The sequence below is a fragment of the Rhododendron vialii genome, chromosome 13a, assembly GCF_030253575.1.
Source record: "Rhododendron vialii isolate Sample 1 chromosome 13a, ASM3025357v1".
Taxonomy (NCBI): Eukaryota; Viridiplantae; Streptophyta; class Magnoliopsida; order Ericales; family Ericaceae; genus Rhododendron; species Rhododendron vialii.
Window position 1 is genome coordinate 27,308,315 of NC_080569.1, and position 21,158 is coordinate 27,329,472.

Below are 21,158 nucleotides of genomic sequence, written 5' to 3' on the forward strand. Positions count from 1 at the left end.
TGACAAAATCCTAGTTCTCATATAACGGGTTGCCTCAAGCGTAGAGCTTGGATCGGCGTAGCACAATATTCGGCAAGACCGGAGTCGAATCTACAGAGACGGTGGTGCGTGTTTATCAAAACTCATGTTATTACTATTTAAACTGGCTCTTAAGTAGTCACCCCTTATCGATTGATGAAAAATTAACTAAACTTAGGAAATTATTTGGTTTTTCAAATAATTAAAAAGGAGGTATGGTCGTAGTGTTCATAGCACTCACAATTAGTCCCGGACTTGTCTGCTCCATTCGGTGTCCTTGAAAACATTTACCGGAGTGCGAGTACTTGAACAAAACTTCAAAAACATAAAGAGGAAAAAACTCTGAAGAAAACTACGTAAGTCTAATTAAAGCTGCAAAAATGATGTTCGAACCGAAAAGCCCTAAACAAAGTATAAACTATATTACACGGAGTGCGTCGGAATCTGTCTCACGAAAGGTGCAGCTCTCGTTCTCCTTTTCCTCCCGTAATTCGTCCTAGCTCCCTTGTGCGCAGCTTTCTATTCTCTTTTATATGCTCCAGCCGTGTATGTCAATTACCCACTTGTTGAAACCCTGGGCCCCATTCTTAGTTACAATAATAACAAATAATTATGAGACCCACTTAATTAAGTCCAGTCTTAAACTCTCGACTCCATATTGCGTTTCGGACCTGCTCCTTATTGAATTCAAATGACCCAACTTCGATGTCCGTTATACTTCAATTTAGTGCTTGTTGTATCAAACCCTCCAAATACCTACAACACAAAATAAATGCATAAAACTCCAAGTGATAATATAAATAGGCGTAGCAATGATAAATTAGGGAGCGCGTATGTGAATATTTACGTGCCTATCATACCCTCCAACTTACATTTTGCTAGTCCCGAACAAAAAAAACAAAATGCAACTAACAAACACAAACAAAAATCGATAGTTCTTTTAAACCCCTAGGGGGCCCCAGTAGGACGAGTGAAGTCTTGTGACGGTTTTCAGCAGCGATCACCCACAAAACACCGTGAATCTTTTCCACATGAAACCCGAAAACCTGTAAGACAGCTCACTGATATCTCAAGCAAAGAATATGAAGTCATCGCAAAGAGATAACAGGATAAGCAGTTCTAGATGCTATGAAGTCATAAAAATAAATTGCAGCACCTATAATTAGCGTGTGTGAACAAGGGCCTCGGTCATAAGTGAAAAATAATTAACAGTTCTCACCGGATCGAGTCTCGATTTCAAATCTCACCGTGTCATAAACTCAACAAATGAAATCACTGGAAACAGGATGCAATATACAAACCTGTGTCCAATAGATTCAACTATGCGATAAGATATTTGGTCTTCGGTCACTATGGTCCAGTGGTGTTCGATTCTCATCCTGTTCTGGCCGGTGACCCTTGTGGTTTTGTCCACGAGACCCGTTAGCTTTTAATTGATTTATTACTGTTGTTTTGTCTTCAGATTTCAGCAAGGCTTAATTGTTTAGGGTTTGAGTTGTGGATCTCTTCAGATCCTCTGTTACCTAAACCAAGATTGGTTCTTATGTACCGGCGTTATCGCAGGGCCTGCTTCGGCAGTAGGTGCCTGAGATCGACGTTTAGGTTGCTTTAGTTCTTTCCTGTATCTGTTTTGGAATTTGTTTGCCCGATGGTCTTGTGATGAATGAATTGACGATTCAAAAAAAAAAAACAAACATGAGAGTAATGTATAAGTGACATGTTCTTACATTTGATCCAAAAAAAAAGTGATAGTTAAAATAAATCGAGCGAGCTAACACAATTTTTATTTTTGCTTTCAAACTACCATTTCAAAAGAGAGATTAAAAAATTGGCTTTGATCTCAATCGAATATAAGACATCATTCCACTAAAGAGTATTTTTGGGTATTTTTTAAACTTTTTTTTTAATGTTTTTTGAGGCAGGCCATTCTGCATATATCTAATAAAAATTTCAAAAAGCCGAAAAAAATCAAAAGTTAGCAGAACGGGGCCCGAGTTCTTGGATAAATAAAGTACGATGACTCAATTAAAAATTTTGCTTCAAAAAAAACAAAGAAAATGATTTTTTTGAATCGGATCGTGCTAAACGTAAAAATAATTGGAATTAACATTTTGATGTTATTCAAGCTAAAAAGCGGAAATGAACACATGTGAAGTGCTCTTGCTGCAGTTTACAATTGAGTTTGCCGGAAATACAGACCCACTTCTAGAGGGTGAAATTAAACATAGTTCATTTAATTTCTGTCGATTCCTTGAGGTTAGCTCCATTCAACGAGTTTTTAAGATGGGTTAGCTTGACGGTAGAACGAAGAAGAAGAGGAGATGAAAGGAGGCGAAAAAAGAAAAAATTTGAAAAAAATTGCTCGCCGGAATCCATGGCTGCCTGACACCATACGGTGGCTATCGATTTTGGAGTTCCGGCATCTCACAGCAACATGCATTTCATGGATTTGGCCACCACCGTGGGTTTGGGTAAAAGGTTTGCAATAGAGCTGTTGGGGGAAAAATTATCCCTAGTTGTTACCAATTGCGCCTATGAATCGGAACGGTTTACACTAGTCTAGATGAAGTAGATGGAGATAAGGGTAGGATGGCACAAGTGTAATTTCGTGATAGATTACGAGGTGTTTCTTCAACCTTGGACGAAAGGTAACCTTTCATTAGCCCAAATCCTTTTCTCCATAAAATCTCAATTTAGGGAAAATGACGGTTCAGGACTTGTTTTGATAATTAATACCCACCAAGAACAAACCGAGAACATTTGTTAATACTGAAAACGTCATTGACGAGCATTAATTATCAAAATACGTCATTTGCCGTCATTCCCTCCCAATTTAATCCGCCTAGCTTCTAACTAACGAAAGTTAACCCAACCCATATTCCATTGATAATTAATCATTTTCATTGTTAACTCCGACAATTCAATGTCCAATTTTTAAGGAAAGCTCCTAGGAAATTTGAATCTCATTATCAGGGAATAGACTAGGAATAGATTACCCTATACATCTAGCATTGTGGGTTCTAGCATGAACTTGGATTTCCTCCTACCTTGGCAGCACGAGGTCCTTCAACATCGGTCACATGGCAACCTTTTATTGGCTCAAGTCCCTTTTTTCTTAAAATTTAAATAATCTGCCTAGCTAGTTTTTACTTAACCGAAATTAACCCAACCCATATTCCACCGTTAACTCCTTAAATCTAACGTTTTTTTTTTTTTAATGGCAACTCCTTAAAGCTATCATTAAATGCTATAAATCTCTTGTTTTTTTTAAGAAAATTTCAGTTTCTCTCTATTCCATATCTTCTCAACAAAGCAAAAAGAAAAAGAATGTAGAAAACCTTCATTTAAAAAAAAAGAGAGGAAAAATCTAATGGAATTTATCAATCATTACCGTAATCTCAAAAAAATCAATCAAATTGCATAATCTTGTTATTTAATGAATCATAGGCCAACTTCTTGCCACTGCAAAATGAATTACCAATATCAATTTCCTGATCTACGCCAATGAGAATATACTTCAATTGTGGTGAGACATCGTCGGAATTAGAAAAACAATGATATTTTTGCTCCAGTCTCTTTTGAATTTGATTGAACATTCAAAGTAACTATTCTAATTTTTTATGTTTTAAAGGCTTACCGTTGGTGTTTACTTGTTGGGTTGTGTTGGTTTTGTGTTTTTTATTGAGTTTTTTGGATTCTTTATTATATATTTAGACAAAGAAAGAATCTTAGGATTTATTCCCTGATGAACAATAGCAAGCGTAACTACTTAGTTTTTCTTCAAAGTGATCCGATCGATCTATGCTATTATGATTTAGATCGTTTAGTTTTAGAGACCCAGCTTGAATTGATTTCTTTACTCACGCTAGAATCCATAATGCTAGGTATATAGGGTAATCTATTCATACTCTATTCCTAGAATAATGCGATTCAAATTACCTATCAAGGAGGAGCTTCCCTTAAAAATAGGACGTTGAATTGTTGGAGTTAATGGTGAAAATGATTAATTACCGGTGGAATATGGAATGGGTTAACTTTCGTTAGGTAGAAGCTAGGCAGATTAAATTGAAATTTTAGGGAGAAAGTGACTTGGAGCATCACCCCAGTCCTTGAAGGGGTCCCATGCGTGAAATACCAAGTTCACTACTGTCTAAAAGAAGTAGGGTTTATGTTGTTTTCACACGGTTCTCCAATTTCCCACCACAACTACTATATAAATTTTTTTAGTTCGAAGGTCAGGTGTGTGCGGTCCAGTTTACACGCCTGCACTTTGACTATTTTCTTATCTGGTTTGGTCAAAAGTAACTCATCCACATTGGGACCAGGAGATTCACAAGCAATTTCTCTCTTGCGGCCTAAGTCCAAGAGGTTACCAAATTTCGAACGCAATACGTGTGGTTTTACAAACTCACCCCTCTTGTCACTTGAGCGAGCCATTGGAGTTAAAACTAGTATAAATAGGCCTCCATGATATGCATCTCAGCATCTCCACAAGGTTGTTCCCAAGCACAAATTAGTAAATCCTTAGGCCCCATCTTAGCTTCCTTCCCCTTTCATTAGCTAGTTGTCTTCTCAATATTTTTCTTTGTAATCCTTGTCCAATGGCTTCTTTTATTAGCTCCAAGAATGTGGCAATCCTAGCTCTTGCTCTTGCTCTTGCCCTCTGTGTTCAAGGCATTATTGTAGGTGAGTGAGAGCTTTAATTGATCATCTCTATAAATTATCAACCAATATTAACCATGCATATACCTGGCTAGTCCAATAAGACAACTAATCTATATATACTCTTAATTCCTCAAAGGTGGTTCAACCATTAGCCTTTTAGCCCATTGCTTAAGATCCTCAATTTTTTTTAATTTTGTCTAATTCCCAAATGATTTTGTTCAAAAGACCCAGTAATATAGGCCTAATTTCTCATCGATCTTAGTCTTGGAAAGTTTTAACTTTGCTAATTTTATCTTACTATAGCGATCAGTTTGTCTAATTGATGGCATTTCGTGATCTAAATCTCACGTGAGTTACATAGTCAGGCATACTGTTTGATGATCATTTAATAATTTTTTGGGCTTAATCTAGTACATTAGTACACTGTACATTTAGTGGCATGGTAATCACTCCATATTTATTGTAAGAGTTTCCCAAAATATTTTCTTTAGTTGAAAGTCCTTACTGAGCAGCGAGATATAGACAAAGGCACGCTTTTAGCCCACATACCCGATCAACTTTAAACTATACTATATCATACTTCTAACTTCTTCAAGATTCATTTTTAGAGTTTTCTGCTAAACTATGCTATTAAGGGTTTGTTTGGAACATAGGGAAATGAAAAGAAATTAAAGAAAGGAATGTTTAAAAACTTTATCCTTCCTTGTTTTGGTTTGAGAGGGAAAAGAAGAGAAGAAAAAAAAAATTGATTATCAAGATCTTCACTTCATTTTCCTCACATTTTCCTTCTTCATTATTTTCCCATCATCCCTCACTTTCCAAAAGTTCCAAACAAGGCGTAAGACTCCCCGTGGAGTCATGGATAGATACAGAGATTTTGCTACCTCAAGGCTTCAGCCCAAAATAAAATTTCATAATTAAGATTTTAGACTTTCAGTTACATTTTTGTATCCATGTAACCTATTTGTTGGGGGATACATCTATATGTAGGTGGAGCAATAGAATGTGAGAATCTCAACTAAGACTTGTGCGCTTTCGCTGTTTCATCTTCTGGAAAGCGATGTGTGCTAGAGAAGAGCGTGAAGAGGAGCGGGGAGGAAACCTACGCATGCCCCGCATCAGAGATTGAGGCCGATAAATTGAAGGACTGGGTCGAAACCGATCAGTGCATGGATGCTTGCGGGCTGGAGAGGTCCGTGCTTGGAATCTCGTCGGACTCTCTCCTCGAGGCCCATTTCTTGCAGAAGCTTTGCTCAACCCAGTGCTACAACAGCTGCCCCAACATTGTGGACCTGTATTTCAATCTTGCTGCTGGTGAAGGTAAAGAGAAACTTGATTCTTTCAATAATCAGTCTTTACCACAAGTCGTCCGTGACTTACTAACACAAGTGCTGGTTTTTCACCTGGCCAGGCGTATTTCTTCCCAAGTTATGCGAAACACGAGACAAAAATGGATGTCGGGGACTGGCCGAGTTCAAAAGCTCCGGATTCATTGCACCTGGACCTGCAGGTGTCCACCTGGTGAAATTCACGATTGCTCCGATGGTTGCCCCAGCTCCCTATGAATACTAGACTAAAATCTAGATATAAGTAGTTTGCAATAAGCAAGTATTTTAGTGACTGCAGGTAATGAGATTGGAGTGCGTGTGTGTGTGTGTGTTTTTTTTTTTGGCGTATGTTTGTTACCGCTTGAATTGATCGACGTACGAGTCATGATCAATCAGACATGCAAACATGAATAAAGTGATTTCCGATGGTCATGATTAGGAAGATCCAACACTTGTTCAAGGGGTTATACCCTGTCATGTTTATAGGAATTAGAACATGTAATGTAATATGGATTTGGCTGAAACATAAGAATGTTTGGTCTACAGTTTTTTTTTTCTTTTCTGCTAAGTAATAATTTGATTTACAGTTCTGCACCTCAGCAAATACTCCCATGCATTGAAATGCATGTCACGATGAAATTTGGGTTTCGTGCCTGGCCCATTTAGGTTCCATATGTTTCCATGTAAAATATTTTTTCAGAAAACGAATTTCAAACTTTTATTTTTTGTTGTTTGATTGGCACTTAAAAAATATTTTCAAAAATCGATAAAATAGTGTAGAGATTGGGGGGGGGGGGGGGGGGGGGGGGGTGTCTTAAACAGTGGAAAGATATGAGACTATTGGCATTGAACGCTGCTCATGATTGACGATCGATGAAATTGAGTAGTGAGAATTACAGTAGAAGGCTGTGAGTTCATTTCGAAAAATAATTTACGGAAGATTTAAGGGTAAGTCATTTTCATCCAATTAATAAAAAAATGTTTTCTTCATATTTGACACAACCATATACCGAAAAATATGTAAAATATTTTACGCCCAAACAAACGGAGCCTTAATACCTTGGGAAAAAATAAATCGTCCATTCACTTTCCATATACTACATCCACGATTAATAGAATAATGGATGCACAGGGGTCTCACACACATGGTGGAAAAAAAACAAAGCAAAATTTCTTATCAATCTTAGTCTCGGAAAGTTTAGTTTGCCTAATTCATGGCATTTCATGATCTAAATCTCCCATGCGCCATATAATCAGGCATACTGTTTGATCATTTTGTAACATTTTTTTCCGTCCTAATCTAGTATATTTAGAGGCATGATTGATGGACTCAGGGGAGGTGCTAGCCTAACTATGCTATCATTCGTGCAATGCCCCAAAACGCCCCAAGTCCATGATTGTCATTCCATACTTGTTCAAGTTTCTTAACATGTTTTATTTAGGTAAGGATCTATATAATGAGCAGCCAGGTAAAGACAGGGTCATGCTTGTTAGAGATTTTCAAAATAAAAGAGTCATCGGTTTTGGTTTTGTAAATTTCCTTTGTTTCCTTAGAATGCTTGTTTTCCTCTTTGTGAGCTTTGTCCCACATTGGTTAGCTGAGAGATGTTGGAGTGGTATATATTAGGAAACATTCCTAATGTAAGTAACTAATGATCTAGTGTGGTACAGCCCTTTGGTTCTTCGCACCATACCGGCAAAGCCGGTACGCACACGCGCGCGCGCTGAGTGGGCTGTGTGGCGTGGGCTGTGACACTACATCAAAATACACAATTCATGACTAAAATTTCCCGACTAAACAACGTTGTTTAGTCGGAAAAAATAAGCCAATTACCGACTAAAAATTTGTAGTCGGTAAAATATACAACAATTTCCGACTAAATTAATTTGGTCAGCCAAAACATATATTTTAGTCGGTAATTGATAGAAATAATTCCGACTAAACTAAATTTAGTCGTTAATTTCTTCATTTGCCGACTAAATTTAAATTTAGTCGGGAAATATCATTTTTTCCAATTTAATAAAATAGAAAATTAATTCCGACTAAATTTCAAGTTAGTCGGTAAATATCATTTTTTCCAATTTAATAAAATAGAAAATTAATTCCGACTAAACTATATTTTGTCGGAAATTTATATAATTGCCGACTAAATTTAAAGTCAGTCGGTAAATATCATTTTTTCCAATTTAATAAAATAGAAAATTAATTCTGACTGAACTATATTTTGTCGGTAATTTCTTTATTTGCCGACTAAATTTCAAGTTAGTCGGGAAATATCATTTTTTCCAATTTAATAAAATAGAAAACGAAATTCCATTTTCCGACCAAATATATTTTAGTTGGGTAATTTCATTTAATCCAGATTAAAAAATCAAACACATTACCCAACTAATAGATTTAGTCATGGAATATCAACTTTTACCCCCTTTTAATAATTTAAAAGAAAGGAAATATTTATTCCATCATCCGATTACAATAGCCACAAGATCGCGAAACAATATTGACGATCAAGATCGTTGATTTTCTTGCACTTGTTGAATTATTCATTCCCGTAAATTTGCGGCTCGATCAGGTTTAGAATATCCCTTTATCGATACGTGAAAAAAACCAAAAAAAAAATGTTATTAAATAAACAACGGATTTCAGATTATAGTTTACTTTATTTCTGTGAATTTTTTGATAATCCAATAATTTATTAATCTTTTCCTTTTATTTAAGTAAAATAAGCTTTTAAAATATTTTATATGATTAAGAAATTTTGAATCAAAATTCAAACATGATAATATACCAATTACTACACATATACTAATATACACTGCGTTTCATCTAATAAATATTTTAAAATAAAATACATTGAAAATAAATAAGAAAAAAAACTAGTTTTAAAAAAATAATCAGTTTTAAAAAAATAATCTCTATAGGGTTCAAACCCAAGTCCTTGGGGACTTGAGACACAGATCTCAAACCACCAAGGCCAACAACCTTTTTGTGCTTATAATTGGAACAAATAATATATATTATATAATTCTATTGTATAAAAATGGGCCTAGTGTACGGTAGCCACATAATTGCGACACAAATATGATGATCCATACCGTTCATTTTGTTGTTCTTGGTGTTTTAATCACTTTCGCATATTTTCGGGTCTATAGGGTTTTGAAAGCCTTTTCATTGGGACGTAGATTCATTAATATGAAATTTTTTGTTATGTTCGATTAAGTATATAACGATAACCAATTTACTTCATTTTTTGCACGAATCATATAATCACTCCCACATAAAAAAGGTAGATGGTTCCGATTTTAAAAAAATATCTCGGGCGGCCCTCGAGTCATGCATTGTAGGACTTTAACGCCTTTGGAAGCACCAAATGTGTTTTCAATCACATAGTTTCCGACATCTGATTATCACTTATTTAGGGGAGAATGATAAATTTGATAAGATCTTAAATCGTAACAGTTTAGTCATAATATTCAAAAAAATGAGTCTGTAGCTACCTTTCAAATCTATACATCAAACTTATTTGGTTCTAAACCAATGTATTCTGCTATAGTCCAATGTACGCTAGCCACATGATTGTGACACAACTATGACGATCCATACTGTTCATTTTGTTGTTCTTGGTGTTTTAATCACTGTCGCAAATTTTCGAGTCTATCGGGTTTTGGAAGCCCTTTCATCGGGACGTAGATTCATTAATATGAAATTTTTTTTTATGTGCAATCAATTATATAACGATAACCAATTTACTTTATTTTTTGCACGAATAATATAATCACTCCTACGTAAAAAGTAGACGGTTTCAATTTTTAAAAAATAGCTCAGGAGGCCCTCAAGTGATGCATTATAGGACTTTAACACATTTGGAAGCACCGAATGTGATTCGATCATGTGATTTCCAACATCCGATTATCACCTATTTAGGGGAGAATGATAAATTTGATAAAATCTTAAATCGTAACGGTTTAGATCGAACATTCGAAAAAATGAGTCTGCAGCTACTTTTCAAATCTATATATCCAACTTATCTAGTTCTAAACCAACACAAATTATCAAGTGAGGGATCCCTCACTTTGTTAAAATGCGGGACTTTCATTTTCCGATCAAATTTTGAAAATCCGAACCGTTCAATGTGTACAGAACGTGATTTTAAGGGTTCCCGCAAGAAATCACCGAAAAAAATGACCGGGAAGGGCTTCATCCGAGCAGTTTTTTTTGAACCGTTCAATGAAAACTGCTCGGATGAAGCCATTCCCGGTCATTTTTTTTGCTAATTTCTCGCGGGGACCCTTAAAATCACGTTCTGATCACTTTGAGCGGCTTGGATCATCGAAATTCAATCAGGATAGGGAGTCCCGCATTTTAAAAAAATGCGGGATCCCTCACCGGAACCCGACTGTCTAAACCAATGTATTTCGCTATAGTCTAATGTACGCTAGCCACACGACTGCGACACAACTATGACGATCCATACCATTCATTTTGTTGTTCTTGGTGTTTCAATTACTCTTACAAATTTTCGAGTCTATTAGGTTTTGGAAGCCTTTTCATCAGGACGTAGATTCATTAATAGAAATTTTTTTTATGTGCGATCAAGTATAGAACGATAACCAATTTACTTTATTTTTTGCACGAACGATATAATCACTCCCACATAAAAAAGGTAGACGGTTCCGATTTTAAAAAAATAACTCGGACAGCCCTCGAGTGATGCATTATAGGACTTTACGAGAATTTTTCTCTATTGATTACATATGGATTATGGTGCTACTGTTGCACATGATGTGTTTTTAGTATACCAAAAAAACGGTGGTCTTTCAAATACAACTGTTTTTAGTCCCCAAATTTTGAGCGGCATTTGGAACGCGCTAAAAAGGGCTAAGGGCGGGAAATAATTTTTCCCCTTAGGTGAAACGACGTCGTTTCATTGTTTTTTGCCTTTTTCTTTTTTTGTTTAATCTTTTTTCTTGCTCTGTGCTTTTCCCAGATCCCTAGTTCACTACTTCCCCTCTTTTCCAAACCCAGCGGTGGAGAGAGAGGGAGCGACCCAGTGGCGGAGAAATCAATCTTCCCCATATCGAGCTGCCCCAAATCAAGCGTCCCTGAGGTATCCTCGAAATCTCGTTACTGTCGATTGCTTGCTTTATCCTCGTATTAATGTAATTGGCGATTTCCAGATGCGACAAACCGTTGGAGTCTGTATTTATTCTTTTTCCATTTGGGTTGGGAGGTCATTTTATTTTGTCTAGATTAGATACTCCGCCCGTTGGTTCAAGAGTTGATCACGAAGGCCGTGCCGTGCATTTTGCTTGGAAAGGTATATGCATCTCATGTGCATTTAGCTTAATATTTTTCCATGCATCATTAAAGCTATTCGGTGTCTTAATCTTTTATGAAATATCATTTATGCACTAACCTTATATTATTGGCCTTGTTTTATTTGAAGGGAAATTTTGTCTAAGGCCTTTTTAAGTGCTTGCGCCTTAGTAGCGCCTTACCAGACTAAGGCCCTTGCACGCGTGTTAAGAGAGCCTTAGTAGTGCCTTAGCCGAGTAAGGCCCTTGTACGCGTGCTAAGAGCGCCTTTAGAGGGCTCTCCAGGATTTTTCTTGCTTGGCCATATATAAGCTTGTTTTTCATTTTTCTAGGGCAAGAAGAGATACAAGAGCCTACTTTAGAGAGAGAAAGCATTGTCTTCTTCACTCTTGTGCCTTCATTTGCTTTTGGATGATTTGAATCTAGCATTCAATCATCTTTGTTCAATCTAGAGAAATACTTTCTTGATCCATGTATTCTTTCTAGGTTGATTCTTTTGCATAAAAATCTTCACTTTACAAAATCCATACTTTCATGCCAATGATGCTACTTGGCCGGATGATACCGGAGCCGTGGTGAACGGAGATCGAGGCGTTGGACTCGTGGTGGCTATGGGATCAAGAAGGAGTTCGGGGAGCTACATCAAAGTGGTGGAGTTAGGATAAGCATTTGGGGTAAAGTTGTTATTCCACTCTTAGCACTTTGTAAACCTTTTGATCTATAGCAATTTTGGTAGCTGGGCCGTGGTTTTATGCTTAGGGTGTGATTGACCCTAAGTAGTTTCCACGTATATCTCGGTGTTTGCGTTCTTTAGATTAATTGCTCTTAACTTATATTATTAATTTGGATAGCATTGGCATGGAGTTTGGGTGGTAGCTTGAATTGTTTAAGTTGGTGGTTGAGTTAATTTAAATTGGTTGTCCTATTCACCCCCCCTCTAGGACTTTGTAGTGCATTAGATTATTTCAATTGGTATCAAAGCGGGCTGCTCTTTGTTGGCATAATTGCCTGAGTAGATCCTGTTTTTGCACTATGGATAGAGATTCCTTGATGGAGGGTGCTTCTAATTTTCGACCACCTTATTTTGATGGAAGTGACTATGCTCTTTGGAAAACAAAAATGAAAAATCATTTAATATCTCAAGGCATTAGGGTTTGGAGGTCTGTTTTGTATGGTTACGAAGAACCTACAATCGAGGATGCCACCACTAAGGTGATTAGAGCGAAAAAGGAGTCCGAGTGGAATTCCAGTGATAATACGAGTTATGAGGCTAATGCCCGTGCTTTAGGTGCCATCTTTGGTGCTATGTCTAGAAACGAAGTCACACGTATTTCCTCTTGTGTCACGGCCAAAGAGGCTTGGGAAATTCTTCGTACATCTCATGAGGGAATAGAGACAGTTAGAGTGTCTAAGCTTCAAATGTGCACCACGAAATTTGAGCAACTTAAAATGCATGACGAGGAAAACTTTGATAGTTTCATCTCTAGGCTAACCGAAATTGTTAACACTTTTCATAGTCTTGGTGAACCTCTCTCCGATCTCAAAGTGTGTCGCAAAATCCTTAGGTCTCTTCCCGAGAGGTTTAGGGTTAAGGTCACCGCCATAGAAGAGTGTCCAGATGTTGACAATTTGACCTTTGCCGAGCTTGTAGGAAAACTTCAAATCTTTGAGATTAACCACCTCTCCGATTTCAAACCCTCTAAGTCTAGTACCGGTATAGCTTTTAAGTCCGCCCATGAGGACACCTCGGAGACTTGTGAAGATGATGATGATTTGAGTGATGAAGAGATTACTAAATTTGCTAAAAAATTTAAGAAGTTTTTTAAGAGAAGAAACGACCTAGGTAAGTCCCATAAACCTTCGTCTAATCTTATGAAAAACACTCTAGGAAATGATGATAAGAGGCCATCGTTTGACAAGTCTAGAAAGCCACAAGGAATCCAATGTCATGAATGTCATGGTTTTGGGCATATTCAATCCGAGTGCGCTAACACCCTCAAGAAAAAGATGAAAAAGGGTCTTAAAGTCACGTGGGATGATGATAGTGGAGATGATGATAGTGAGAGTGGTTTTCAAATAGGAGGTGAATGGAATTCTAGTGCCTCCGTGCTAGTGGCTACCGTTGACTCACCCATTTCTCCTAAACTCTTGTCCATTTCCTCCTCTTCTAGTCTTGAGAGCATTGAGAGTGAGAATTCTAGTGCTGAAGTGAAGATAGCTAGAAGTGTTGATAATGAAGGAGAGGAATTTGAGATAGAATCTATTCATGAGGCCTATGACCCAATGTATCAAGACTATATGAAACAAGGAAAAAAGAAGAAGGAGTTGGAAATTAGCCTTAAAGTAGCGGAGAAGGAGAAAATGTCTCTTAGGGAAGATTTGATCAATATCTCTCAAGAATTAGATGAGCTTAAAAAGTATAATGCCAAATTAGCCGATAAGTTTTCCATCATAGAGAACGAGAGGTTAGAAGCCTTGAGAGAAATTGAAAAAGCTAAGTCTAGGATTAGTGAGCTTGAGAGAGATCTTAATGAGGCGAGTGAAGCAATTAAGAGAAATGATTGTGGAGCCACTAGGCTTGCCGAGATGACACGCACATTTAGAGACAAGAGTGGTTTAGGGTTCATAGATCCTCCTTCCCTTAAATCGAAGTCTAGTGAGCCTAAGAAGAAAATCACGTTTGTGAGTGCTGAAACTATAATGAATCCTTCCTCTTCTAGCAACGCTAAGTCTTGTGTGAATGAAACACTCGTGAGTACTAAAGTCGTAGCAAATTCACATTCTTCTATCAACTCAAAACCTATAATAAATGAGTTTCTTAAGAAAAGAGTGCTTACGTGTCACCATTGTGGTGTTGACGGTCACATTCGTCCTAATTGTCATCGTTTGAGGAGAGAGCTTCAAAAGAAAGGTCAAACTCAAAGACCTCAAAAGCGTTTTATTCCTCGGAGCTTAGTCCTTGGTCAACCCAATGTGGGAAGACCTCGAAATACCACTCTCGTGCAACCTAAGGCTCCGAATAGTAGCTTTCTTACTCAATTAAATCGCCTTGCTACTCAATCCTCATATATTATAGAAGAGATCAATAAGTTGACTTTGCTTGCTAAGGACATGAATGGTACATCTCTTGTTCATAACAAACTTAATCAAGTGTGGAAGAAAGTTGATTGTGGTTCCAGTGTTGTTCAACCTTTAGATACTCCTAAGGAGTTTAAGGGTTCTACTCCTCTTGCTTAAGTTTGGTTGTAGTTTGCATGTCACTCTTGTGTGCTTCATGTCTTGATTGTATTTAGAGTGTGCATGTGTCATTTTCACTTTTATTTTTGTGTCTATTTCTCTTTTCTCTCTTTTTCTTGCATTAGATTTTAGATTGCATCACTTTCCATTTTGCCGTTGAGTGTGCTTGCTTGTCCGTATGGTTGCATGCATGTGTTAAATATTCTCCTTGTATCATGCTTAAGGATGAGCTTGGCTTTTCATGCGTATTGAGCTTTGAACTTTGATGACACTTCATGAGTCCATGGAATTATGCATAATTGCCTATATCGTGAAGAGTATCATAGTGTCATTTGAATCTCATGCTCTCTACTATTTGTACACACTCTCTTGGGGCTTGGTCCTTTTGGTGTCTAAGGGTTCTCAATTTGATTCTTGGTTGAATTTTACTTGTCGTCTTGATCTTAGATTGACCAAATGTTTGAGGTTTACCTTTAGATGCTTTCCCCCATTGATTCTACTCGAGTGACCGCCTAGGGATTAGTGTGAAAGCTTCCCTCGGTGTATAAAAGAGTGAGATCCTTGCTTATTGTCTTTTAGTTGTATTAAAAAAAATACAAAAACAATAGAAAAAGAAAAAAAAAAGAAAAAGAAAAATTGATGCAGCTCTAGTCTTGGGGTTGTTGCTCTAGTGCACCTCCGTTATTTATGCAATTCTAGACTTGGGGTTGTTGCTCTAGTGCACCTCCTTTTCTTTATGAGATCTCGCACCTCGGGCGAATGGCTACCTAATCATTGCACCATCCTAGGTGTGTGAGTCACTTGGGTCCACAAGAATGCGATATGGGGTTTGAGCGTGAAGTCTTTAGGTCCAAACGACTTATGGTTTGACTTCTTTCATCAACCTTGAGTGAATTCTCCTTGGGAATTATATTGAGTATTCCTTGGCATTTTTAAGGGCCTCGCACCACCCTCACAGAGTTCACTTGATCACTTTGATAGCATAGAGCATGAAATTCTATTGAAAAACATGATTCTCTTTAAAATATATTCATGTTATGTTATCATTTTGGTGTCATTACTGCTTCTCTCAATTTCAATGAAATTCCATATTTTATGCTTGAGCATGATATTTGAGAATTTTATTTTCTGTGTGCTTGATTTTTAGAATGCTTTTGGATGCTTGTATGATCATATTTTATTTGGGCATTTCAGTAAGGGGGAGTAATGAGTCAAAGTATTTCCAGTTATTTTTACTCTTTATGCCTTAGTTTAATCTTGGTATAGGCTTCTATTCCTTTACCTGTTTTATTTACGTTTCAGAGATTAAGGGCCTTAAGAGGGTTTTAGCAGTGCGGGCGCCCATCCTAGCAGGTTTTGCCTCTTTAAAAATTTTGGGAGATTCTGAAGCTATGGGCTTCAATCGTGCGTTAGTGGGGCGCTTGCCCTTTTTAGCAGGAGAAAATGTTTGGATGAGATTTAGAGAGTTGGGGCGGTTTGGGAGCTTTATCAGTGGATGTTCCTTTAACGCTCTCGTACGGACCATTAGCGGGAATCTCCTACACGCGTCCATTTTTCTTTGGTTCAGATTAGCGCCCTTGGTCGCGTGTTTTCGGTGCTCTAGTGGCGCGCCATCCCCAACTAATCCCAGCCGTCGATCGTGCAACATCTGTCCGTGTTCCTCTCTCGCGCGCTTGTAGCGGATAACATCTCCTTAGTGCCCTTTCTTGCGTGTTTACAGCGCTTCTGTAGCGCTCGTTCATTGCCTGGATATATATACTCCCAGCCAAATCTTTTTTCATTCCTTCGACCCTTATCCAATTCTCACATTTTTTTTGAGATGGCTTTTCCTACTTGAGCACAGCAGCTGCCGTTCTTCCTCTGGGTTCCTCATCTAGGGCCTCCTTTCGGCTTTGAGTGATTTATTCACTCTCCGGTATGTAATTTCTTCCCATTCTCTTAGAAATCACAGTCTTTTTCGGCCATGGCTGGTGGTTCCTCATCTCGTGCTGCTCCGAAACCGTGGACCCGACCCTCCGAGTCCCGAGTCGGCTACAAGTTCTTTATTAATGCTGTAGCTCGTGCATCTTATATTGGGATTTTTTTTCAAAAAGCTGAAAATTTGTGTGAGCAACATGTTTTTCCGTTGGACCTTGTTTCCATGGGTATTTATAATTGGTTTATTGCTTGTGGTTGGGATGATTTGTGCTCCGGTCATGAGTATGTTTTGCTCTTTGTTCTCATTGGTGACTTCGAGTTTAAATGTCCATTTATGGAGCAATTTCTCACCTTATGCTTGGGTTTGATATTTTGGGAATTTGTATTTTGTGCGTGCCCGATTTATAATGCCTTGTGAATGCGTGTGTGTTCATTTTGTGTAGGCATTTAGTGAGGGGGAGTTAATATTTGGTGACACGGAGAATGTTGGGCCTTCGGGGTCCTTTCTTGTGTGTTGGTTTTATAAAAAAAAAAACAAAAAACAAAAAGAAAAAGAAAAAGAAAAAGGGAGAGTATCGTAATTGGATAGTTTTCTTCTTTTAGTCTTCATTGGAGGCTTGAAACCATCCTCTTGCTTTTTATCTATACTCTATCGTGCTGTTGTTTGAGTGCTTTATTGGCTCTTCTCTGTTTTTGTGTGCCCTTTTGCCTTCCCGTGACAAAAAGGGGGAGAGGTTAGTTAGAGTTACTAGGGCGTTTGCTATGTTGCTTGTTGGAGCTCGTGGTTAGGGCTTATACTTTATGCTAATTTGTGCGTCCGTGTCTAGGGTCACTTTATCTATGCTTTTTATGCATGCCTTGCTCTTTCTCTTCCATTAGCATTGTTTCAAATATGATAGCTTCTCTTATCATTTGATTTCCGTTGCACTAACCTTTTCTTGCTATCATATTCTATCTATGCATGCTTGTTTCTTGGTTGAGTTGTCTTTTGCAGGATCATTTTGATTTATATGGAAGCTTTTGGTTTCTAGGTTGTTAGAGTTTTTAGAAGGTTCTCTAGCATTCTAGAATTTGTTTCCTTGTAATGAGTTTTTGTTGGAACGGTTTTGTACCGGAAATGCCAAAGGGGGAGATTGTTAATGTAATTGGCGATTTCCGGATGCGACAAACCGTTGGAGTCTGTATTTATTCTTTTTCCATTTGGGTTGGGAGGTGATTTTATTTTGTTTAGATTAGATACTCCGCCCGTTGGTTCAAGAGTTGATCACGAAGGCCGTGCCGTGCATTTTGCTTGGAAAGGTATATGCATCTCATGTGCATTTAGCTTAATATTTTTCCATGCATCATTAAAGCTATTCGGTGTCTTAATCTTTTATGAAATATCATTTATGCACTAACCTTATATTATTGGCCTTGTTTTATTTGAAGGGAAATTTTGTCTAAGGCCTTTTTAAGTGCTTGCGCCTTAGTAGCGCCTTACCAGACTAAGGCCCTTGCACGCGTGTTAAGAGAGCCTTAGTAGTGCCTTAGCCGAATAAGGCCCTTGTACGCGTGCTAAGAGCGCCTTTAGAGGGCTCTCCAGGATTTTTCTTGCTTGGCCATATATAAGCTTGTTTTTCATTTTTCTAGGGCAAGAAGAGATACAAGAGCCCACTTTAGAGAGAGAAAGCATTGTCTTCTTCACTCTTGTGCCTTCATTTGCTTTTGGATGATTTGAATCTAGCATTCAATCATCTTTGTTCAATCTAGAGAAATACTTTCTTGATCCATGTATTCTCTCTAGGTTGATTCTTTTGCATAAAAATCTTCACTTTACAAAATCCATACTTTCATGCCAATGATGCTACTTGGCCGGATGATACCGGAGCCGTGGTGAACGGAGATCGAGGCGTTGGACTCGTGGTGGCTATGGGATCAAGAAGGAGTTCGGGGAGCTACATCAAAGTGGTGGAGTTAGGATAAGCATTTGGGGTAAAGTTGTTATTCCACTCTTAGCACTTTGTAAACCTTTTGATCTATAGCAATTTTGGTAGCTAGGCCGTGGTTTTATGCTTAGGGTGTGATTGACCCTAAGTAGTTTCCACGTATATCTCGGTGTTTGCGTTCTTTAGATTAATTGCTCTTAACTTATATTATTAATTTGGATAGCATTGGCATGGAGTTTGGGTGGTAGCTTGAATTGTTTAAGTTGGTGGTTGAGTTAATTTAAATTGGTCGTCCTATTCACCCCCCCTCTAGGACTTTGTAGTGCATTAGATTATTTCACCTCGCATATACACGTGCACACACACGATATATGCACAGTGCGTAATAAGATCTCCTGTAGAGGGTGTCGACGAACGGCCTCCGATGGGCTTTCCTTTGGGCTCCCAACAAACCTACCAATTGGGGCTCGGGGTAAGAGTTCATGCCGATGATGATGACGAGCGGGATGAAGCTGTAGTGCGTAAACCTTGGCTTTCTTCATGATCCAGTTCGTCCATTCTTTGATGGACTTGGCCGGCGACAGGTCCTCCGACGGCCTCGAGGAGCCCTTCGCCTTCAGTGTAATCATCTTAGACGCCATAGAATTGATTTGAGTCAGCTCGAACTCCCTGCAATGTAACCCTTGTTTTTTTTTTTTTTTTTTTGTAGAAAAACGAGGGTTTGGTGGTGGTGGAGATTAATAGGACAACTTTTAGGATCTAAGGCCTCGTTTGGTTCTTCTTAAATTGTTTAGGCCTAGTTTCCCAAAAAATATAAAAAAGCTTGGTTTTTTTTTTTTTTTTTTGTCATCGTTCAGTTTTTTTTTCTTCATGCGTTAAAAAAATCAATCTTTAGCCCTATCTCCCTCTCTGCCAGCTTGTGTGGGTGTGTGTTGACCTTTTTTAAAATGCAGATTGATGATCTCAAGCATTGCATTTTTGCTGAGGTGATTAAGCTATATTAAGGTACTGTCTCATCTATATAACTTTCAGGAGGATTATATTTTAATGTGCTTGCTTAATATAAGAGAAGCAAGGATAAGATTCAAATCAACACTGATTAAGGTTTTTTGTGCTTTGTTTGTTGTGGGTTTTAATTTGTACAGACTTTGGTCAATATACAGTTTTTTTTTGTTTCTCTACTCTATAATGTTTCTTGTTTTGATTTGTATTAAACACTTCAGGTGGTCATACGTATAGTTCTAATGGATAAGTCTTGGATTCACATGAAGAATAGGCTAGACAACCCACATGGGGCAGAAAGTTTCATTGAGTTAAAAGGTTGTATCTTATCTACATGAGTGATTATACTTTATCTTATCTGCATGAATGATTATACTTGTCGGTGATTTGTAAATGACTTGTAGTATGTAGTATGTACACTAAGTTTTTGCAATTGTACTCTTCTGTCCGATTAAGAGTAAAGAATACTTAGTATGGAACCTCATAAGAGGTTTGAATGATTAGTAAAGCTAGTGGATAGATTTCTGATCTGTAAACCAAATGAAAACATGACCCATGTATTAACACTGGTTTTTCAAATAACAGTCTTTGGGCCTTGCAAAATGGGAATATTTCCAGTTTCCCTTTACTAGATAGTAGGATTCGAGGAGCTAGGGCGGGGCAAGAATTTTTGGGCAGTTGGGTGGATCGACTAAGCCATATTTTAGTGTACAACAAATTAGATAGGCGTGTTTGGTGGTGAATTAGAAAAGGGCAGAAGCTAAGAATATAATGGAAGTTCTTAGGAAAACCTTTTACTAATATTCATGAGTCTTCTTATACCTATGTGCGACAAGTTCTTCAAGTCAGTAGGGTCTACCACATGTAGCTCCGCCCTTGTCGGTGCCAATAAGTAGTTTCTTAAGTACCAAATATTTACAAACAGGCAGGGGTCACACGCTTATCATATCACAGCCGAGCTTCAACAATAGAAATTGAACTCTTTTTGTTCTCAATTCTTCTGTCTAATGTTTTTACTGGGCATTTTAGTTGGAATTAGTTGGATCTAATTTGCTAATCAACTTGGCTTCTTTATTTGACGTTGTATATTCCTCTCCTTAGTCCATGTTCTCATTAAGAAGTTGCAAGGAAAAAAGCCCTGTAACAACTGTAATTGAATGTAACAGCTGTAATTGAATGATAAGTTTACTCATCTCCTATTAGTTTACCACCATGACGGGTGGTTTTCGTCAATAGAAATTCGTTTGGGTGGTGGGGTGACTGGGGGGGAGAGTATGTTGATATACATGGGGATTAAGGATGTTCATGTAAATAATTATGAGAGAATGCTTCTAAGAGGAACCTTGCTGGCCATCCCTGGATACACTTCCTCTGTTTGGGTAGGTAAAGGTGATGGAAAATTCGGATTAAATGATCTCTTTCAATGCTGGAAACACTGACCATAACTAAGCTTATATCTTCAAATCTTTCCTATTGTGTTTTCATCAAACATGCTCCTCTAGTTGTCTTGAATTACCCGATCTTTCAGTTCCCACATCGGGTTGGGCCATATTGCACATTCTAATCTTATAGTTATTTCTGTATGCATAATTATGTCAAGATAATTTTAAGTTTTTGTTTTGCCTTCTAATTAGTAAATATTTACCATTTTCATGCTTTGTGCAATGAGATACACTAGTTCATAAATACTAATGATAGATTGTTCTTTTTTTTTTTGGTTTTTTTTTGCAGGGACGACGTTTTAATGGAG

The 21,158-nt window shown here is 37.7% G+C and overlaps 1 long non-coding RNA gene and 1 pseudogene across 1 annotated transcript; both read left to right on the forward strand.

The window, feature by feature from the left end:
• The first annotated feature begins 4,619 nt into the window (after positions 1 to 4,619).
• On the forward strand, positions 4,620 to 6,533 carry LOC131314065 (uncharacterized; annotated as a pseudogene).
• A 9,843-nt stretch (positions 6,534 to 16,376) lies between these two features.
• LOC131313283 (uncharacterized) lies at positions 16,377 to 18,569 on the forward strand. The gene is made up of 2 exons (XR_009196149.1): positions 16,377 to 16,479; positions 17,476 to 18,569. It is a non-coding gene; the product is annotated as an uncharacterized LOC131313283 (long non-coding RNA).
• Positions 18,570 to 21,158: the final 2,589 nt, after the last annotated feature.